At 44.7% G+C, this 23,178-nt stretch overlaps 1 protein-coding gene and 1 pseudogene across 6 annotated transcripts in view; one reads left to right on the top strand and one right to left on the bottom strand.

The window, feature by feature from the left end:
• DPF3 (double PHD fingers 3) overlaps positions 1 to 23,178 on the bottom strand; it is a 268,289-nt gene that overhangs the window by 197,422 nt on the left and 47,689 nt on the right. The gene's annotated exons all lie outside the window — the stretch shown is intronic.
• LOC112854961 (RNA-binding protein PNO1 pseudogene) lies at positions 15,055 to 15,844 on the top strand (annotated as a pseudogene).

Raw genomic sequence — 23,178 nt, 5'->3', positions numbered from 1 at the left:
TAAAGGGTATACCCACTTTGGAAAGCAGTTTGGCAGTTTCTTACAAAGTTAAATATACATTTGTGACCTAGCAATCCTACTCCTAGGCACTGGCCCAAGAGAAATGAAAACATATGTCCACATGAAGACCTATATCCATGAACGTTCAGATCATAATCCTTTACTCATTACGGCCAAAACCTGGAAACAACCCAAATGTTCACCAACTGGGAAATGGGTAAGCAAGTTGTGATATATGCAGCCATACATGCAACAACATGAGTGAATCTTAAGTGAGTTGCGTTAGTTTCCTACTGCTGCTGTTAACAAATTACCACACACTTAGTGGCTGAAGACATCACAAATGTATCTTGTGGTTCTGGAGATCAGAAGCCCAAAATCAGTTTCACTAGGGCTAATGTTAAGCTGTCACCAGCAGGACTTGCTCCTTCTGGAGGCTCTGAGGGGAAAACCTGTTTCCTTATCTTTTTCAGCTTCCAGAGCCCCCCTGCATTCCTTGGCTCTTGTCCCTTCCTCAAAGCCAGCCCTGCTTGAAGGAGGAGTTTGACCAAAGGCACAGAGACATAGCAAGTTTGAACTTCTAAGGAGTTCCATATTTCCAGGGTGTATAATGTGACATTGCAAAGATAAGGAAACCAAGATTCAAAGAGATTAAGTGTCTCACCCCAGGTTTTGGACGTGGCGAAAGTCACATTCAAACCCAAGGCCTCTGAATCTAAACACAGACTTTTTCCCAGTGCATGTGGGCCCTCGGACTTTCCCACTTTGACCTTGAAGGCCTCCAGCCCTGGAGGTTGGATGGGCATCTCTGCCGTGTTGCTCAGAGGCCCTGAACTCCCGCCCCACTCCACCAGCGACAGCCTCTCTTCTCTTCAGCAGCTCAGCCTGTGGAGTTTGCACGACCATCCCCACTGCCCCGTCCTGGGCCAGCAGATTCCCACCCCCAGTTTGATGAAATTATAACCTTCATAAGATTGATATTTGCGTCCTGCTTTATATTTGCCAGCGCTCTTTGACTTAGCTTATTTTATTTGGCCCTCCCTGTTGTGTGAGGCTAAGGGTACAGATATTACCAGGCCCATTCAGCAGCGAAGAAAGTTGAGGTCCTGCAGGTGGGCACAGACAGGCCACCTTCACACCGCAAGTGAGGCAAGGCCAAAATCAAAATCTTCCCCAGATGGGGCGCCAGGGTAGCTCAGTTGGTTGAGCGTCCGACTCTTGATTTCAGCTCAGGTCATGATCTCCCGGTTGGCGGGTTCAAGCCCCACAACAGGCTCTGAGCTGAGCAGAGCAGGCTCTGTGCAGAGCCCGCTTCAGATTCCCTGTCACCCTCTCTCTTTCTCTCTCTCATGCTGAGCATGGACCCTGCTTAGGATTCTCTCCCTTTGCCCCTCTCCCCCACTCACGCTCACTCTCAAAAAAAAAAAAAGTAACTTTTATATATATTTTATCACAACTTAAAAACAAAAACAAGGGGTGCCTGGATGGCTCAGTCGATCAAGCTTCCGACTGTTGATTTCGGTTTAGGTCATAATCTCACGGTGGTGGGAATGAGCCCCGTGCTCAGCCCAGAGCCCACTTGAGATTCTCTCTCTCTCTCCTTTTCCCTCTGCCCCTCCCCTGCTTGCACACACGGTCTCTCTAAAAAAATAAATAAATAAAATAAAATCTGTTTAAAAAAATAAAAAATAAAAACAAAAACACTGTTAAGAAGATGAATAGGCAAGTCACAACTGAAAGTGTTCATACTACATATATGTGACAAAAGACCTATATCCAGGATATATAAAGAAACTTAGCATCTCAGGAATAAGAAGACAACCCTTTTCCCAATTGGGCAAAGATTTGAACCGACTCTTCACAAACACAGAAGTTGATAAGTACATGAAAATATGTTCAATATCATTAGTCATCAGGAAAATGCAAAACTACAATGAGTTACTACTCACACCCACTAAAATGGCTAAAATTAAAAAATTAATAATATCAAATGCTGGTGAAGATATATAGCAACCAAATTGTTCATACAAAGCTGATGGAAAAGTAAAATGGTACAACCATTTTCGGAAAGAGTATGACAGTTGCTTATAAAAGAACATGGACTTGACATATGACTGAGCAGTTTCATTTCTAAACATCCACCCAAGAGAAATGAGGAGAAAATAGGTCCACAAAAGACTTATACACAGATGCTCATAGCAGCTTCACTCATTATAGCCCCAAACTAAAAGCAACCCAGTGGGGTGCCTGGGTGGCTCAGTCGGTTAAGCGTCCAACTTCAGCTCAGGTCATGATCTCACGGTCTGTGAGTTCGAGCCCCACGTCGGGCTCTGTGCTGACAGCTCAGAGCCTGGAGCTTGCTTCAGATTCTGTGTCTCCCTCTCTCTGACCCTCCCCCGTTCATGCTCTGTCTCTCTGTCTCAAAAATAAATAAACGTTAAAAAGAATTTTTTTAATAATAAAAAATAAAATAAAATAAAAGCAACCCAATTGTCCATCAATTGGTAAATGGATAAAAATTGTGGTATATCCATATAATGCAATATTCTTAGCAATAAAAAGGAACAAACTACTACTATATACAATACCATGGATACATCTTTTTTTTTTAAGGTCATATCATATGATTCTATTCATATGAAATTTTAGAGCCAGCAAAACTAATCTAATGGCAAAAACCTGGGACCAAAAATGGGGTGAGCTCCAGAGAGACACAAGGGAACTTTTGGGGAATAACAGAAATATTCTATTGTGGTTACAGTTACATGGATATATACATTTGTCAACATTCATAGACCTATATACTTTAAAAGGAGTGCACATGATTGTATGTAAATCACACCACAATTAAGTTGGTTTAAAAAGAACTTTTTAAAAGTCAAACCACAAACTGTGAGAATCAGGTTTGCCAAATATATGACAACTATGACAAATCAATATCCTTAATACATAAAGACAACATACAAACTGATAGAAAAAGCATTAAGACGTTAATAGATTAAAGGCCAAAGGACACAAACAAGCCACAAAAGAGGAAATAAGAATAGTTAATAAGCAAATAAAAAAATTAAACCGATGAATTACCATAGTCCACCTACCAAATTAGCAGTCTTTTGTTTGTTTTAGTAATGATGCTAGTAGGGCAAGGTGGGCACTCTGCTGGCAAAGATATAAATTGGTACGTTTCTGGAACACAATTTGGCAAAAAAGATCCAGAGCCTTAACAATTTCCAGGTTACTAGACACACTTTTAGAAACCTAGCCTAAAGAATAATCAAAGATGAGCAATCAAAATCAGACATCTACAGGGGCACCTAGGTGTCTCAGTCAGTTAAGCATCCAGCTCTCGATTTCGGCTCGGGTCACCGTCTCACGGTTCATGGGATCGAGCCCCATGTCAGGCTCTGCACTGACAGCATGGAGCCTGCTTGGGATTCTCTCTCCCCCTCTCTTTGCCCCCCCCCATTCATGCGCATGTGCACACTCTCTCTTTCTCTCTCTTTCTCTCTCTCAAAATAAACACTTTTTTAAAAAATTAGAGAGCTACATGAAAGAATTTTCATTCATGACTTAGAGCAAGTCATTGGGCTGAGTAAATATGGATACATCAATGTAACGAAATACCAAATATTTGTTGACGATAGGAACTTAACAAGTATTTCTTAAATGTACTCAATTTAGGGGTACCTGTGTGGCTCAGTTGGTTAAGCATCTGACTTTTGATTTTTGGCTCAGGTCATGATCTTGTGGTTCGTGAGTTTGAGCCCCACATCAGGCTCCATGCTGACGGCGCAAAGCCTGCTTGGGATTCTTTCTCCCTCTCTCTGCCACTCTCCCGCTCATGCTCACTCTCTCTCAAAATAAACAAATAAACTTTTAAAATGTACTCAATTTCTATACTATATAAGAACTTTAAGGAGTGAGATGTATAGATGACTTACACTGATGGCTAGAGAAACATATATAAAATTTTTTTCATTCAGCAAAGATCAGAAATGAGCTAAATGTCCATCAGAAGAGGTAAAATTAAATATATCATGGTAAATCCACACAATGAAATACTATGCATCTGTTAAAAAAATCAGACAGACATACAGCTATTGCTATGGAATAATCTCAAGATGTACCATTAAATTTAAGAAGCAAGTTCTAGAACAGGGCATTTGGAATACAACTATTTGAAATGCTATTTGAAATGCTATTTATCTCACAAAAAAACTATTTGAAATGACATGGGGGAGGATAGATATAAATTTATGCTCACAGACATCTCCAGAAAGATAGAGGGAAAAAACAAAATGACAACAGTGGTTGGCTCTGTACTGGAGAACTACGGTCTAAGGATGGGGAATAGGAATGGGCACGAGGCTTAGATCTACTTTCCTGGTTTACTCTGCTGTAATTTTTGAATTTTTTATTATATTGAGGTCTTTTTTTTTAACTTTTTTTTCAATTTTATTTTTTATTTTTTAAAATTTACATCCAAATTAGCATATAGTGCAACAATGATTTCAGGAGTAGATTCCTTAATGCCCCTTACCCATTTAGCCCATCCCCCCTCCCGCAACCCCTCCAGTAACCCTCAGTTTGTTCTCCATATTTATGAGTCTCTTCTGTTTTGTCCCCTGCCCTGTCTTCATATTATTTTTGTTTCCCTTCCCTTATGTTCATCTGTTTTGTCTCTTAAAGTCCTCATATGAATGAAGTCATATGATATTTGTCTTTGTCTGACTAATTTCACTTAGCATAATGCCCTCCAGTTCCATCCACGTAATTGTAAATGGCAAGATTTCATTCTTTTTGATTGCCGAGTAATATTCCATTGTATGTATTTACCACATCTTCTTTATCCATTCATCTATCGATGGACATTTGGGCTCTTTCCAAGCTTTGGCCATTGTTGATAGTGCTGCTATAAACATGGGGGTGCATGTGTCCCTTTGAAACAGCACACCTGTGTCCCATGGATAAATTTCTAGTAGTGCAATTGCTGGGTCATAGGGTAGTTCTATTTTTAGTTTTTTGCGGAACCTCCATACTGTTTTCCAGAGTGGCTGCACCAGCTTGCATTCCCATCTTTCTTTTTTCAAAAAAAAGAAAGAAAAAGGAAAGATGCCTAGGTGGCTCAGTTGGTTAGGTGTCCAACTTCGGCTCAGGTCATGATCTCGCAGCTTGTGAGTTCAAGCTCTGTGTCAGGCTCTGTGCTAACAGCTCAGTGCCTGGAGCCCACTTCGGATTCTGTGTCTCCCTCTCTCTCTGCCCCTCCCCAGTTCATGCTCTGTCTCTCTCTCTCCTTCAAAAATAAACATAAAAAAAAAAGAAAGAAAGAAAAGAAAAAACCCCACACACACTTTATTTAAAAGAAGGAAGGGGAACGTTATGGGTTGAATTGCTTCCCCTAAAATGCATATGTTGAAGCCCTAACCCCCAGGATCTCATATCTCACAATGTGATCTTAGTTGGAAATAGGGTCACTGCAGATGTAATTAGTTAAGATGAGGTAATTAGGATGGGCTCTAATCCAGCATGTCTAGTGTTCTCATAAAAAGAGGAAATTTGGACACAGAGGCATGCACACAGAGAGAACACCATGTGAAGATGAAGGCAGAGATGGAGGTGATGCTTCTAAAGCCAAGGGACACCAAAGACTGCCAGCAAACCACCAGAAGCTAAGAGCCCTCTCCCTCAGGGCTCTCAGAAAGAACGCATCCTGCCAACACCTTGGTCTTGGACTTCTGGCCTTCAGCCTGTGAGGCAATAAGTTTCTGTTGCTTAAGACACTCAATCCTGTATCACAGCAACCTGAGCAGACTAATACAGGGATGAATATTAACATGAAATCAAACAAAAAGTGGCAAGGTTCATAAAGATCAACCCAACCATCCTAGAAACAAACATCATCAGCATCTTCTCCCATAACCAAGGTATCACCTAACCCCACTCCCATCCTGTAGCTCTGGAATAAATGCCTCTCTCTCTCTCTCACACACACACACACACACACACGCATGCATGCACACACACAAACACAACTTAATTTAAAAATATAAAACAACAGAAGCATCTGACTTTATTACAATCCCATACATCAATCCTGCACCACTCACCTAGGGGAAACAGACACTTGCCCAGAATAATGTTGAATGAATTAAAGGCACTGAAAGAAAAGAATATACCAGAAAAAAACCCTGGTAATTCTAGTTTGTCTATGGAACGGAAAGTATCCATTCTGTCAGTACCCAAGACATCTTCAGAAAGGAAGCGATAGCTTTCGCAACTGTGCCCACTCAGGGATTCCAGGGGCACCTAGCTGTGCACCCAAAACAGAGGCTCTCCCAGAGCAGGAGCACTAACAGGAGAAGCCTGCATCCACCACACCTCCAGGGCAGGGCCCAGATCCCTACCAACACCTCACCAAAGTTCCCAGGAGTTCTTGCTCCCATCAGGCTAGAATCCTTTCCCGAGGTCTTTCTTGTCCTCATCCCTATTTCTACCACAAAGCAAAACAGAAGGACAAAATCTTGGTCATAAAACCCAAATGAGCTCAGGGGATTGGGGTGGAGGGAGGGCTTACAGGGAAGGTTTTCAGCTCACAAGACCCTTCAGCTGAGGTTTCAAAATGGCAGCTAGCTAAACTCCATTTGGTCTAAATCTGCTCACCCAAACCTCCCTCCCATTCCCCAGGGTGTCCATAGTTACCAGCACAGTCACCTGCAAACATGGAATCTGGATCTCCCTTCTTTCAAATACTAGGGAAGTGGGACCACAAAGATTACCTCCCAATGACAGAGGAGGCTAGAAGGGGGGAAAGAAGGGGAGAAGGAAGACCTTCACGGCAGCGTGCAAGGACATGGCGGGCTCGCCCCATCCCGTATCTCAGCTATTATGCATTCCCAACTGGCTTGGCCAACATCCAGAGAGACTCCAGGCTGGTGAGTCTGTGAATGTGAGGCAGAGATAAGCCGCACGGAGAGGGGGAGCTCACCCACGGTTATATATGGGCTGTAGTGCTGCCGGAGCAAGGAGCCAAGGGACTCTTCCATTTCCAAGACATTTCTGCACTCGGTCCTCTCCCCAAGATTAAGAATTCTCCTTTTTGGCTGCCTCCCTCTCCCTGGAACATAACTAAGCAGCGTGAGAACATGAAAAACTGGGGGGGGGGTTGGTAGGAGTCTTTAATGTGTGAAAATCACGTTGACCCTGGATACTTGTTTGCAATAAAACCAGGAGTAGGAAGCTCCTTTCTTTCCTTTATCTCTGGGACTGCCAGCATTTGAGAGACAGGGAGGGGCCGATCTCCAGCCCTGCCCTCAGCCCAGGGATTTGCTTTGGGAGCTCAGAAAAGGTGTGCTTCCTTCCAGGAAGAGGCTGGGCCTTTGGGGAAGGGCAGACACACGTGGACAAACAGATATGGGAGGAAGGCCTCGGAGGAAAGGGAACAGCGTGAGCAAACCCTCAGAAGGGGTGGCTCTGAGGAGGACAGCTGGGGGAGGGACAAAGAAAAGTCTTATGGAAACTGAGGGATCTGGTCCTAGATGCTTATCCACCGTCACCAACGCTAGGATATCTCTGAATGTTCTCCTATGCACCCTCCATAGAGCAAAATCCAGCAACACAGGGCCCCAGCAAAGTCTGGAGGAAAGGAATGTCTGCCCCGAGTCTTGCCCCAGGGTCAGACGCCTGGAAAAAATTCCTGGGATTATTTGGTGTTGTCTAAGATGGATTTGGAGCCACCCCGGCCGACGAGAGATGTGGCTTTGGATCCGGGCTGCCAGGACTGGTCTGTGGTGAGTTGAGGACAATTTCAGGTCTCAAAACTTTTGTCCTTGCTGTTCACCAATCTGAATCTCCCTTCCTCTCTCTTCCCTGTTCACTGAAATCCTTAAAAGCCATCTCCTTCCCCCGCTCCCCTGATCCCCTCGTTCCAAAGTAACCCACTGTCCTTTATGCTCCTTCAACAAGAGCTCATCTCTCTATTTCCAGGTTTGCTTGCCCGCCTTGTCTTATAATTAGTCTCACACCCCTCTATGTGTACGCTCTCAAATGCCAAGAACTGGGTCTTATACATCGTTTTGACCCCTAGCACCCACTTCTCCAGAGCAGCCACTCAATAGATATTTATTGCATACACAGACCCCTAAGGAGTGACTGGCAGCTGCCGGCATTTCTCTTCCCTACATCCATTCATTCATTTGTTCAACAAACGTGTGCGTGCCCAGTGTCTGCCAAGCTGGTTGGTGACTCTCTTGCAGAGCACACTGGAACCCTTCAATCAAGCAGCTAAAAAGTAAGTGTCGGTATCTAGGCTTCAGTATGAGGCTTCTTTGCAAGTCCAGGACATAGAAAATCCCACAGGATCGCTACGGAAAAACCTGACCACGGCAGGGGGGCTGCAGCCTACATCCCAATGCCTGTACCTGTCCAGATGGAAAGTCAGGCCCTCAAGAAGGCCCCTGGGGGACACAGATTGTCTAGGATGCGGGTGAGGGCCCTCAAGGGCTCTGCCCAGCCCATCCGGGAAAAGCCTAGATACACCTATCACAGAGGATGGTAAGTCAACCCAATTGTCTATGTACACAGTACTCTGGGAATGCTCGGTGTGGGGGAGCTGGGAATTTGGGGTTGGGGAGAGCTCAAAAAGTCATCTCGGCAGAGCAGATGCCATCCTGGAAGGGGGAGGATCCGCTGAAGGTCATGAGAAAAGTCTGCCCTGCTCAGGGATCAGTAAGTGCAAATTACTTGAGAAGCTGGTGTGTCCAGGAAGGGGGGGGGGGGGGGGTTGATAGGGAACCAGGGGTGTGGGGAGAGGGCGGGGGTAGGTTAGGGATAGTCATTTATCCCGGTCTCTTTCAACTCCAAAATTATAGGATCCTAATCTGAACCCTCCCTGCCAACAACTTGAAAAAGTTGTCTGAGACCAGGGACATTTGGAGAGAAAGTTGAATAGTGAGTCAAATAATAAACCAAAAAGAAATCCTGAAGTCAAAACAAGGGATAAATTTTCCTTATCTCTCTACGACATGCATCAAAGCAGCTAGCTGCTGTCTGCCCCAGCCTGGGAAGATGATCACGGTTTTTAATGGCCTGTAAACAATAGGACCAGCCTTTGTAATAAAGTTGAACCAATTAATCCTTTAGGCTTCCTCCCTGCACCCTGACGACTCCCAGCTCCCCCTGCTCTGAGGCAGGGCCACCTTCAAGGGTCTGGGAAATGGAGGGATCCAGCCCTGAAACGCAAAGCCTCTGAGAGCTGAGGTGGTTTGTGAAAGAGAATCGACCCTGTGGGTGACAGTGATGGTTCCCAAAGGAGGGTCAAAGAAAATTGCCTCTATCCTGATCTGGGTAGAAGGAGGAAGACTCCTCTCGGAAAATACAAAAACAAACAAACAAACAAAAACAAGAGACACGGTATACTAAGGAACTGGCACAAGAGGTAAACTCTGTTCTTATGTGGTGAGCTCATTCATTCATTCGGCAAAATTCACGCACTCCTATAGCGCAAGGCACCTGTACAGGTCCAAAAGTATACAGAGATTCCAAATACCTGCCCTCAGTGGAATTACAGTCTGGGAAGTGGTGCCAGGAATAAGGCATATCCACAGATATGGACAAAAGTTAGTAGGATAGTATGTGCAAAGAGTTACACAAGTCCAGACCTTTCCGTTCATGGCTTTGCTTCTGGCTTTGACGTATCACATTCAATGTGGGTGACTGGGGCAGACCTTATTGAAAACAACAGGGGGATCAGAAAGAAGAGAAAGAAAATGGGACAGAAAAGAAAAAGGAAACCAAGCCCCTCCTTCCTGCCCCTGCTCCAAGCTCAGCCCTAGTTCTGGGAAAGCAAAGGACCAGTTGTCACTAGAAGTCCCCAGGCAGGTCCAGGCCACTGAGTCACAATTCAAGGCACGTATGCTCCTGTATCAACAAGGCACATTTTTGCTGAATTGCACAAAATTCTGGCCATCTGGAGTTTTCTATTTGATATACCAATTCCCGGTACCTGACAACCATGTAACACTTTACGCTTAGCAATACCGCATATACGTGCATAAACACACATGCATGCATGCTAACGGTGATCGGTGATCGAATGAAGGAAATTCTAAGGCTTTTTCACCTGTGCTTCAAAAGCTAACATTCTCTCCTTTCGAAAACAGTGACAAATACATGTTTTGCATGCGTGTAGCCTCTCATTTTTCAGCTCTTCAATAAATATTACTTTTATGTTCATGCCACCAGCAACCTTGGTTGGTAAACAAAGGCAAAACACTATCATCTCCATGTTAAATACTCCTCCTTTATCCATTTGTTTCCTACTCAAGAATGGTTGAGGGGCACCCTGGTGGCTCAGTCAGTTGAGCATCCAGTTTCAGCTCAGGTCATGATCTCACTGTTCATGAGTTCGAGCCCCACATCGGGCTCTGTGCTAACAGCTCACAGCCTGGAGCCTGCTTCAGATTCTGTGTCTCCCTCTCTCTCTGCCCCTGCCCCCTCCTTAGAAATGAATAAACATTAAAAAAATTTAAAAAAAAATCGTTGAACACCTACCATGTGCCATGACCATGCTGGGTATCACGTTTTCTAGCCAGAACAAGACAAATGCAACACTGCCTTCAAATGGGTCACAGTCCAGTGAGGGAGAGAGACAGGGAAATGTACTCCGCCTCCAGGATCTAGAGCAGCTTCCAGAGGAAATGATGGAGACAAACCTTAAAAGACTACTGTGAGAGGCACCTGGGTGGCTCAGTCGGTTAAGCGTCCACCTCTTGATTTCACAGTTCATGAGATCAAGCCCTGCATGGGGCTCCACACTGATAGTGCAGAGCCTACTTGGGATTCTCTCTCTCTCCTTCTCTCTCTGCCCCTCTCCTGCTCACACTCTCTCCCTCTCTCTCTCTCAAAATAAATAAATAAAGTTAAAAAAAAAAAAAGACTACTGTGATTTTTGCCAGGTGGAAAAGAGAGGGATGGGTCAGCAATTTGTGCTCAGAGAAGAATGAGCTGTCTGGCATTTCCAGACCACGGAAGGGGTGAGGGGTGGTGAAGGGCAAAGGATGAGAAAGGAGACTGAAGAGGTTGGCTGGGCCCAGACCATAGAGCCAAGAAAGCCTTGCCAAGGAGTTTGGACTTTATCCCGTGGGCAATGAGGAAACCACTGAAGGTTTCAAGCAGAGGCAGGTGACATGATCAGATTTATGTTTTGGCAAGATTATTCCAGCTTCTGGGTGAAGAATACACTGGAATAGGAAGAGACTGGGCAGACTCTAGAGACAGTCCCTAAACAGAATCAACAGGACTGGGTTCCCCATTGAAGGTAGGAAGGAAAGGAGGTGTCAACCTTCAGGCTTGAGGGGCCCTCATCCAAGAGAGGAAACCAATAAGAAAGCAAGAGGCAGAGAAATTAAGTGCCTTGTCTAAGGTCACATAAATTACTGGATAGTGGATTGAAGCCAGGAACCTAAAATTCTTTCCAGTAGAAACCCCTTGGTTTGCCATGTTAGTATCAACCTGTGATTAAACTTGGCCATCATTTGCCAGGCTCACTTTTTGTTCCCTGCTTTTTCACGCGTGTACACTTTTTGTCCTAGGAAGACCATAAACTCAACAGGTCAAAATGTCTTTTGACCTCTCCTAGGGCCTGGCACATACTAGGCACTAAGTGGTCAATGAATGTTTGTTATTAAATCAAACCCCAGGAGCCCAAGGGCACCTTAAGCATTGTCTTACTTGTGACACAAGACACTTTCTTTCATCAATTCTTAACAAACAGTATTTTTAAAACACAATTCCTAGATCAAATAATTCCTAGATGTCTGGATTTCACAGTCCAGGAAATTTGTTACAACAAAAATTAGAGGGATCAACACGGTCTTGCCAATTTTTTTTTTATTTTGCCAAATAAGGACAATCTAAAACCCAACTGCCATCTATTAACTGCCATCTACTACTTTGTTTCTTAAAAAACATTTCATACGTATCCAAAAAGTCAGAATAATATAAGATTAAGGCTAATCCTTCAAATTAAATCAGAGTTCCTCAACCTTAGCACCATGGACACTTTAGGCCAACAAATCTTTGCTATGGAGATGAAGGGAGAAGAATGGGGGGCTGTCCTGTGCACCTTGGGGCATTTAGCAGCATCTCTGGCTGCTATTCATAACATACCAGTAGCCCCTCCCAAGTTGTGACAACCAAACAATGTCTCCAGGCATTGCCAAACACCCCCAGGGGCAAAATCATCTCAGTTGAGAACCACTGAATTAAATAAAGCCTTACTAAAAATGTAGTTCTATTGTCCTTACCTTTTAAACCAGTGAAAACTTTAGCACAGACAGGCATCCATCCATAAACCAAAGGCACAGAGGCTAAGAGGGTGGGATTTGAAATCACACTTGAATTCAAATCCCAATTATTCCTCCTTCCTGTTGTCGTTGTCGCCTGACCTTGACCAAGTGATTGCTCTAAACCTCCCTTTCCTCTCCTGCAGCATCTACCTCGTCAGAGTGGTTGGCAGGATTGGATGGAATAGATACAACCCACTTAGCAACATGCCTGGCACATGATGGTCGGGAGAGGAAGGATGACCATTAATAATATTATTTCTAACACTTCTAAACACATAACACATTAACAATGGCTACCCAGATTTAAGACTGTCTGGATAAATGGACCCACACATAACACAGTGGGTCTTCAATAAACATTTATTGAATGAATAAATGACCCCTAAATCACCCTGTTCCCACCAGCTCCTGTCTTCAACCCTGCCACATCTAAGTCCTTTTCTCCTTTACCAGAACTTTCCCAAATCTTACCCATGGGGATTAAATACATAAAAGAAAGTCTGGCCAGTCCAGGACCTCTGCCTGGGGCTCTATGGCGGTCGGTGGGGGGGGGGGGGGAAGTGTGGGAGCAATTGGGGCGGGGGGGACTTTGTGGAATCCTCTAGCAAGAGCAATATCAATCCACCACCCAACTACTTGCACTTGGAACAGCTCTTACCCCACCAATGAGAGCACAGCCTTGTTGAGGCCCACCACTAACACCACCCATGTCATCACATCTTCAGGTGGCTGCTATCCTCCCTAGATATTTAACCTGGAGGTAGGCCAAGGACAGAAAAAGGAGATGGCCATATCCTTGAACAAAAGTAGCTATAAAAGGGCGTGGGAAGCAAGGCAAATGACAAATTAAACAAACAGACAACCTCAAAGGAAAGGAGGTGGAGAGGCTCCAACAAAAGGGTCAGAGTTCCTGCTGCTTCCTGCATCCCTACCAAGCCCACCTCCCACCTCAGCAGGCAGACAGAGCACTGGTGGCTCTTACAAGGGGAGAAACACTCCTCATTATAAACCAGACATGCTCCTGGCTGAAGCCCAGCCAGCAATAAATTCTGGAGTTCATCTCATAAGCACAGTAAGTATCTTTGGCAATTTCCCGAAGGACTGAATTTTTCTGACCATCACAGGGGCATAGGACGTGAGCATGGGGCAGGGCAGGGACTTAAAAAAGCAGGTGATCCAAGCTCTCATTCTATAGATGGGGAAACTGAGGCTCACAGTGAGAAAGGAACTTGCTCAAGACCATCCACGGGGGCCCCACTCAGTGGCAGCGCTGAGCCAAGAGTTCAAGGCTTCAGTTGTAGCACTGAGCTTTGCCAGAAGCTCAGAAACATCCCCAGAAGAGGATGGTGTATTATGAACCAAATCTCACTCTTCCTGAAAAAATAAATGATCACATTCACAGCTTCACATGAGGAGAGGATTAACAAGTTCTCAGAAGGGGCCATTGATCTATGGCTTCTCCATCCATTTGGAAACTGAGAGAGAATAAATTAGTTCCACAGGAGGATCCAGCAACTAACTTCTCTACCCCAGCAAGCATCATTGGTCTTCTTCAGACTATCTGATACTATAACCAAAATACAAAGAGGATCGTAAAGACCATTTGGGGGAAATGTGCAAATGGTGACTCTGAGTAAAGACTACAGGGGTGTTCATTGTACCATTCTTGCAGCGTTTCGGAAGACTTGAAATTTTTCTAAGTAAAAATTTGAGGGAGAGTGAGAAAGCACTAAAGAATAATCTAAACCAAATTAAATTTGTTGTTAAAAATTCAGAAAGGAACCAGAAGGGACCAGAAAGGGATTCAGAAGGAATCATTCCTTCAGTTTCACTCAGTTTCTTTATCTGAGGACTAACACCCTCAGGAAAAAAAAAAAAAAAAAAGACATTGCAGAAGTTAGAGATGTAGGGTTCCAAACAAATATGTGATGCTGGTGTTCATAGTAGCCAGTAGCTATGGCAACCTTGGAATCCAATCTGATTTCAAATATTTTGTCCCATTAGCTCCCAAAATACACATATACTTGTCACATCATGTATCCTGGTGTTCTTGATTCAGAAAGTAACAAAAGTAACAACAGGCTATGGATGGGACAAATGTCAGAATCTTTCCCCAAAAATCCATCACCTTTGCAGTACAGGTGGCTCACAAAATCAATTAAATGCAGTTTAATTTCCATTCAGTTTGGAAATCCTTTCATATAAATAAATTATGGAATCAAAATCCACATCCAAACCACAGTCTGCCATGTTCTCTATCTACAGTAGTATTTAATTGGCGCCATATTGGATCCATAATCTAGCCCTGAAAATCTATCCTTGGCCACACAGATAAAATTCATGCCAGTGGGATGCCTGGGTGGCTCAGTTGGTTAAGCATCCGACTCCTGATTTCTGCTCAGGTCATGATCTTACAGTTCGTGAGATAAAGCCCCACGTCGGGCTCCTGACTGGCTGGTAGCACAGAGTCTGCTTGGGATTCTCTCTCTCCTCTCTCTCTGCCCCTCCTCCCTCTGCTACTCATGCTCACTCTCTCTCTCTCTCTCTCTCTCTCTTTCTCTCTCAAAAATAAATAAATAAACATAAAAAAAAAAATGTCATGCCAGTAGCATGGCAGTCAAAGCTTGGAGATTTGAGGTAACACAGACCATTCAAGAAACCTGAAAGAATTCTTATGGCTAAAATAAGAGATGAGGGGAGATTCCTGGGGATAGAAACGGAGATGGAGGCCCAGAGTGCAGGGGCCAAGAACGGCTTCACCCAAGTCACCCATGAGGTGGCTGGCGGACAAAGAAACCAGGCTGAGCAGCTGTCCGAGTGGGGGGAGGGCAGGGACATGGCCCACAGGGACACAGAGGAGGCCCGGCCCACAAAGAGGCCAATTTTCCCACCCCTCGCCAGGGACGGATTCCTGAGTGGAAAAGAAGAAAATAAGGAAAATTCCGGTCCCAGCTAACAGATACATGCCATTGAAAGAAAACTGGATGAAGATATTTACTCCTGTTGTAGAATGTTTGGCACTTCAGATGCGCTTTAACTTAAAATCGAGGAATGTAGAGATCAGGACTTGTAAAGAAACCAAAGATGTTAGTGCTCTGACAAAAGCAGCTGGTTTTGTGAAAGCCTTTATTCTTGGGTTTCAGGTAGAGGATGCCCTTGCCCTCATTAGGTTGGATGACCTCTTCCTAGAGTCCTTTGAAATCACAGATGTGAAGCCCCTAAAGGGGGCTCTAGGGAGACCACCTGTCAAGAGGGATAGGAAGAATTGCTGGTAAAGGAGGAAAAACCAAATTCACCATAGAGAATGTGACACGGACATGGATGGTTTTGGCTGTAAGTTCACATCCTTGGCTCTTTCCAAAACATGAAGATGGCAAGAACCGCCATTTGCGACGTCATCCTGGGAAATCCTCCCTCAAAGGTTTATGGCAATATCCGAGCTGTGGCTAGCAGAGCAGCAGAACGTTTCTGATTTCAAATCAAGAGACTTTTTATCTTGTCTTTGGACTCTAGAGAAAAAGCCTTCCCCCCCAACCTGTGGTCACAAGAAACCATGTGACGAGTATTCCAGTCACTTTAAGGCTCCATCACTTCTGTTCTCAGCCAGAAGCATAAACAGAAAGGAAAGGTTTGGTAAAAGTCACACACAGCGACTTTGAGGATAATTTCCACATCTGAATGTGGCACACTATACTTACACATTAACTATAATTTATCACTTCATTTTAAATAAAAGATTTGCATAGTTTATAACTCTTATGGGAGGGAAACTTCTGGTTTAAACAATCCTGTATGAATTTATCAACTTATTTATAAATTTGTAACTTCTTATAAATTTATAAACATTTCTTGTCCATGGAGTATAATTAAAAGAATCATCCCACAAAAATAAATAAATAGATAGATAAAATAATTAATTAACTAAATAAAATAAGAAATGAGGGGAGAATGAGCAGGGGAATATGAAGTTGGGAAGACAAGTAGAGATCAGACCCAAGAGGGTCTGAACGCTCGACAAAAGAGGAGGAAGTTTATCCTTCAGGCAATAAGGAACCACTTTAAGATGGGAGGAATATAACTGGATCATTCCAGCAGAGGATGGATAGATGGAAGTAATTCAAAACTAGGGAGTCTAGTTGGAATGACAAAGACCTGACCTAAGGCAGTCAGTATGGAATGAAGAATGGAGGACAAGTTAGAGAGAGCTGCTAAAGACAGCCAATGCACAGGACTTGACAGGAAGAGGGCAGATGTGCCCTAGAGAGAAAAGAAGCAGTCCAAGACGACCTCCAGCTTTTTTGACCTGGTAAATGATGCTGCCAGTCATCCAGACGGGGAACCCAGGAGAAGAGAAATGTAGTAGGTTTTGAACACGCTGAAGTTCCACCTGGATAGGCAGGTGTGGAGCTCCAGAGAGAAGTCCAAACTGGATATACGCATTTGAGAGTAATCATCACATATATGGTAGTGGATGCCATGGGTGTGGATGAGGTCAACTGGGAAGAAATTGACAACAAGTAAGAATTGGTTCAAGAACAGAAATTCTGGGGGAGAAAGCTGCTAAGGGCAGGTAAGGAAGAGGAGTCCTCCCCAAGAACACTGAAGAGTGGCCTAAAAGGCAGAGACCCCAGCCTGCTTTTAAGTGATCCATTCTACCCCTCCATCTCCACAGGCTGGTCACACCATGCTAGCATAGAGGAAGTAACAACAACGGCCAGCTAGTGTAGAGGAAGTAACAATAACATATTAAAACAAACTCTCTTCTTAAAAACAAAAAAGACAAACAACTCAATTAAAACACAGGCAAAGGATGTGAGTAGACATTTCTCCAAACAAAATACACAAGTGGTCAAAAAACACATGAAAAGATGCTCAGCGTCATTAGCCATTAGAGAAATGCAAATCGAAACCACCGTGAGATACCACATCACACCCACCAGCATGGCTAGAATCAGAAAAACAGATAATCACAAGTGTCAGCAAAGAAGTGGAGAAACTGGCCCCGCGCACGCTGCTGGTAAGAATGTAAAATGCGAAGCCGCTGTGGAAAACAGTGGTAGTTCCTCCAAAAATTAAAGGTACAGTTGTCATATGACCCAGCAGTTTCAATCCTAGGTGTATGGTCAAAAAAACTGAAAACATATGTTCACACAAAGACTTGTATTTGAATGTGCATGTTAGCATTACTCATAATAGCGAAAAAGTGGAAATAACCCAAATGTCTATCAACTGATGGGTAGATAAATAAAATGTAGTATACCACCTAATGGAATAGGATTCTGCCACTTAAAAAAAAATGCAGTCTTGATATATGCTACTATGTGGTTGGACACTGAAAACATGGTAAGTTGAAGAATCCAGACACAAAAGTCCACGTATATTGTCTAATTTCATTTATAGGACATAATCAAAATAGGGAAATCCATAGAGATTGAAGGAAGACTTGTGGATGCCGGGGGCTGGGGAGAGGGGGGAAAGGAGTGAGAAGTGACTACGTAATGAGTGCAAAATCTCTTTCTGGGGTGCCGAAAACGTTCTGGAATTAGGTAGTAGTGATGATTGCACCACACTGCAGGTTTACTAAAACCATTGACTCGTATGCTCTAAAACTAAAAATCAGTGAATTGTACACAGTTGAAATGGTGAACTTTATGTTACATGAATCTTATCTCAATAAAAAAAATTAAGTAAGTTCACTTTACAAAATTACCCAAAGCCAAGAACAGCTGGGTAAGCAATTTCTCCAGCTTGCCCAGATATTCTACACAAAGAAAAGAAAATTCCAGATATTCTAACCAAAGAAGCCAAAGGGCGTGCTTCCCAAGAGACTCTTAAATATCTTTAAAAGTCCAATTTAAATTATATGTATGTGTGTGTGTGTGTGTGTGTGTGTGTGTGTGTGTGTGTGTGTGTGTATAATATCCATAGGTTGGGGATGAGTTGTTCTGCTGAAGAACAGAGATGGTTCATTCAGCTCATGATAGCCATCCATGCCTCGGTAGGGTTGCCTCACCCACTTTTAAGATTTCTAAATGTCAGGGTGACAGGGACACAACCAGGCAACCATGATTTGACCTACAGAGAAACCACAACCAGGCATGACCTGTTATAGTTATCCAACAATGACAGGAAAGGAGAAATGATTTCTGGACCCAGAGTACCCCAAAGCCCCAGAACAGCAGTCTCCCAGCTCATGCCCCTTATTCAACTCTTTGACACCTACAACCCTTGCACTGTGTTCAAGATGACCTCCCGAGACAACATCCCGAGCTGTCCCAGGGCGTCAGCGCTCACCGTGTAGGTAGCTGCTTTATCCACACGGTGCCTCAGGAGGTTACTCTGAATCGCTTTGGGCTTTGGACACAAGTGACTTTGAAATTATCACAATTTATATGGTTTACACCCAGCTCAACACCATCTGCGGCAGAAGTCAAGGCCTGAAGAAGCAAGTAAGGGACAGGAGATGGAGCGTGTGTGCGTTTATCAGAATAGCTCCACGCCTGTCGGCAGGAGAACCCGAGGAGGAAGCTCCAGGGTTCCATAAAATTTTCCTGAGGATAATTTCATCTCTCTCCTTTCTCCACTGACACGCATCCCTCTCTTTTTGTTCCCCTTCACCAGCCAAATTCCAAGGGCCACCGTAGATAACAAGGTAACAGAATGCAACTTCAAGGGGGCACACCCCTACCCCAGAGAGACTGTCAGAGCGGGGAGGCAGATCTGGCGTGAACAGCAAAACCTCGGGACTGCTCTAGCCATTGGATAAGCAACCCCTCCTCCACGCCTCCCTGCTCCTGCCTCTCCGATGGGAAAAGGAACACAATGAAACTAGGCTTTCCCTTGGGGTTCTGACCACCTTGTGTGGAGATTATGATTACCCTGCCGTTGCTATGCCTACCGTGATGTCATTCCTTTATCATTCCATTTGCGTGGATTTTTCCCCCTTTTCTCCAAAGGATACCCTACTCTCCAGTGCCTGGGAGCCCACTGGGAGCCCAACTCCAGTCCTCATGCTATCTAGACCCAGGGAAACCACTCTGTCTGGGGACCTCAGGCAACGCCACATAGTCCTGATGGGGAAGAAAACGCTGGGAGCAGCTTCCAGGATGCAGGTTAGTCTATCCCTATACTTTAAGCAGAAGTAAGCAGGGCACAGTATTTTAGCTTCTTCACTCAAAACTGCAAACAGGAGAGGGACATATGGTTAGGTCCTATCAGCTGTATTTAATTTGTCAGAAGAAAATCCCTTCTTAAGTAAAATAAATGCAAAGAAGAATAAGGATAGAGGAAAAGGTGCACAAATCCCACACCATATCATGCACAGAAGAAAGCAAAGGAAGGGAGAAAATTATTTCCTCAATAGTTACATCTCGCACCGTCCAGCCATGTATCTCCAGGAGCTCTATGCCAACGGAAAGCATTCCTCTGGGTTCCGACTGTGCACCAGGCTCCGTGCTGGGTACTGGAGGCCCAGTCCCAGCCTTTAAGAAATAGTAACAAGATCACTGTTCACAATCACGACATCTACACAGGCTCATTCAAAAGGATTTTGCTCCACTAAATAGAGGATAACTGTGGCTCTGAAAGACCAGACTATTTGTCCTTGGCCATGAGGCTCAGTCTACAACCTGTGGGCAGAGAGTGAAAGTGCGGGCATGGGCAGGCCTTGCCCCAAATCCTCAGGTGAAGGCAACAGCCTGCTGCCTGCTTCCTCCTCATTCTGTCTTCCCCTCCCAGGCCCTGCGGGGCTTCCGCAGACAGGGAAGGAAGGCAGAGGGCGGTGGCTCCAGTTCCAGCTGCTGCAACCTCACCAGGGGAATGGCAGCCACCTGCCTCAGACCGTGGGCAGGAGGGCCCAGGGAAGGCCTTCCCTGCGGCCTGCTCACCCTCTGCGGCCAAGTTCACCTTTATGTCATGGCCCTGCTCCTGGAAGTCACAGACGTCACTGTGAAGACACAGCACCCTGTAGAAAACAGCGGTCCTGCTGCACTAGAAATATCCAGACTTGTTCCATAAAAATGGCAATGACTATCGGTATCAGCAGCGCCGTGGTCTGCAGCCAAAACCCAACACACAGAACTGGTGTTGTCTTTCTAAATACACAACGTGCTTCTGATCGTTTAACCAGAAGCACCTATTCGTTTAATCAGAAGCAAGAGAAAAATCCGATCCCCATTTTGTGAATGAGGAAACCAAGGCCAAGAAAAGAGAAGGGGGTCACAGGTGACATCCACTGGCAGAGATGAGATTTTTATCTCAAATACTCATTTGGGGGCACCTTGGCAACAGCACAAGCCCTCAGCACTTTGGGTGGAAGTCACACTACCGGGCCGCCAAACCAGCCACAACTGTTAGTTTTTTTGTGTGTTTAGTGGGGCCAGGGGGGTGGATGGCAAGGAGAGCCGGGAGAGAGATTCCCCACGAAAGCCCAGTCTTTGCTCCCAAACTGGCCGCTGAGACTGTTCAGGGGCCAGATGTCAGAAGTGGTGAAACTATCCTCCTTTTTAACAAGTCGGTCTGCCTTTCACCTGTCCTGAGGTAGGTGTCCACATGCCCTACGTTTCCATGCAGCCCTGCTCCCTTGGGAACAGAGGCCCGAACAGGCTGCTCTCCCTCACCCAGGTTATGAAGCCTTGCCATCCAAAACCAGGCCAACGAGAACGCACAGGAAACATTCGCTAGACCGTGGCTTGGTTGGTTTTAACAGCAAAAGCTACATTTTAGGACCCACCCCTGCGAGAGAGGACCTCACAGAAATCTCAGAGTGGATCAAAGCAGGCCAGCCTGATCACCCCCACTAAACCCCAAGCTGCAAGGGAATCTGAAAAGCAGAAGTTCTGGAATCAGAGCTGGGCTTAAACCTCAGCAACACCCACTCACGATGCGGCCTTCAGCTGCCTGCCCCTCAGGTGTCCTCATCTTGAAATGGGGATGAAAATACCTAACTTCAAGAAAGTATGAAAATGCCAGTACATTCTAAGCACATCAAGACGGTAGCTATGATTACCGATTTACCAAAGGCAGCAGTGTGTCTGTGCTCAGACTCCCACACATGTTCTTGGATCCTCTTCTGACCAACGTCCTTCACTTTCAACACAACTGGCCTGGGGGTAAAGCCTTCAGCCACAGAACAGAGCTCCGGCCCTTGCCAAGCTAACTGACCCATATAGGGTTCACAGCCCTGTTCTTACTAGAGCAACTCTTTTGTTTGACTTGTAAATTTTTGCATGTACCTTTTATGCATTTGTATACATATACATGCATATATAATGTATTCAAATGGCATTTTATCACATGTCATTTTGCTATACGTTGTTCTCCCACATCAGCACCCCCCATCCTCAGCCCGCTTTCCCCGGGTAGCCCGTGTTAACATTTTAGTGTGTCCTTCTACATTTTTCCCCAGACTCATGTAACTTCAGACACACACACACACACACACACACACACACACACACACACACACTCATAGTGGGTTGAGGGGGGGTAGTTATTGTTTGTTTAAAAAAATAGAATTATAGATCATATACATTCTTCTCCCTTTTATCTATTCTGCCATACTTTACCAAAATCTTTTAATGGTTCTGTAATGATCCAAGGTGTGAAGGTACCATAGCTGCTGGGCCATTTCCCTACTGACATAGGCACTCATTGAGTTTCAATTCTTGGCTGCTACTAACAAGCCAGTAATGGATTCCTTGTACATCCGTCCTCACCAAAAACCACTTTCTTTTTTTAAATTGTTTGTTCATGTTTATTTATTTTTGAGAGAGAGAGAAACAGAGTGTGAGTGGTGAGGGCTAGAGAGAGAGGGAGACACAGAATCCAAAGCAGGCTCCAGACTCCAAGCTGTCAGCACAGAGCTTGACGTGGGGCTCAAACTCATGAATCGTGAGATCATGACAAAAAAACAAAATCAGATGCTTAACCCACTGAGCCACTCAGGTGCCCCTCGAAGACCACTTTCTAACCAGACAAAATACCAAGCTCCAGGATGTGAAAGTCACCCATCAAAAGGACCTCGTGATGAGCTCCCAATGTAGCCACTCATCCTTAAAACTCCTCTTTGCAAAGACCCCCTGCTTCTAGAAGGGCAAATCCCAGGCAAGGAACTGGCCTCCAACCACCAGTTCTTCCAGGATTCCACAGTGTCAAGTCAACTCTGCAGGTCTTAATTTTCCCATCTGTAAAATAAAATAATAACAGCCTGGTGCTACAGGATCTGAGAGCACTTTTGTGAGTGATTTTTATGAGGAAGCAGTGTGTGAAGTAGTATTTTTGGTGTTATTCTATGGGATGTTGTTTCTAGCTTGTTGTTTGCGGGTCACAGAAGGGAGGGCAAGCCAAAACAAACAGATTTGATTAAATTCCCGCTAAGATTCAGGGGTGCCTGGGTGGCTCAGTTGGTTGAGCATCCGACTTCGGCTCAGGTCATGATCTCACCGTTCATGGGTTCGAGCCCTACGTCAGGCTCTGTGCTGACAGCTCAGAGCCTGGAGCCTGCTTCGGATTCTGTGTCTCCTTCTCTCTCTCTGCCCCTCCCCTGCTCATGCTCTGTCTCTGTCTCAAAAATAAATATAAACATTTTTAAAAATTTTTGAATTCCCACTAAGATTCAGAGGTCCCTATTTATAAGGTTTCGGGGGCTGGAAGGGAAGGCCTCCTGTCCCTCTGCATTGCTGAAGCACCTTGCACCGTGGCTGTTTACAAACAGAAGTCAGAGCTAGACCAAGGGACTTTTGACTCTCTATTTGCCCAGCTTTGTCGAATTCCAAAGAAGGGCAACTGTAATTGAAGTTATGGGAGGAACGACCCAGCGAGCAAATTTTGGGAA

Source organism: Puma concolor, chromosome B3 (genome assembly GCF_028749965.1).
Source record: "Puma concolor isolate L17-30 chromosome B3, mPumCon1.1.hap2, whole genome shotgun sequence".
NCBI lineage: Eukaryota > Metazoa > Chordata > Mammalia > Carnivora > Felidae > Puma > Puma concolor.
Note: the sequence above shows the minus strand (reverse complement) of the source record. Positions and strands in the feature narration are given on the sequence as shown.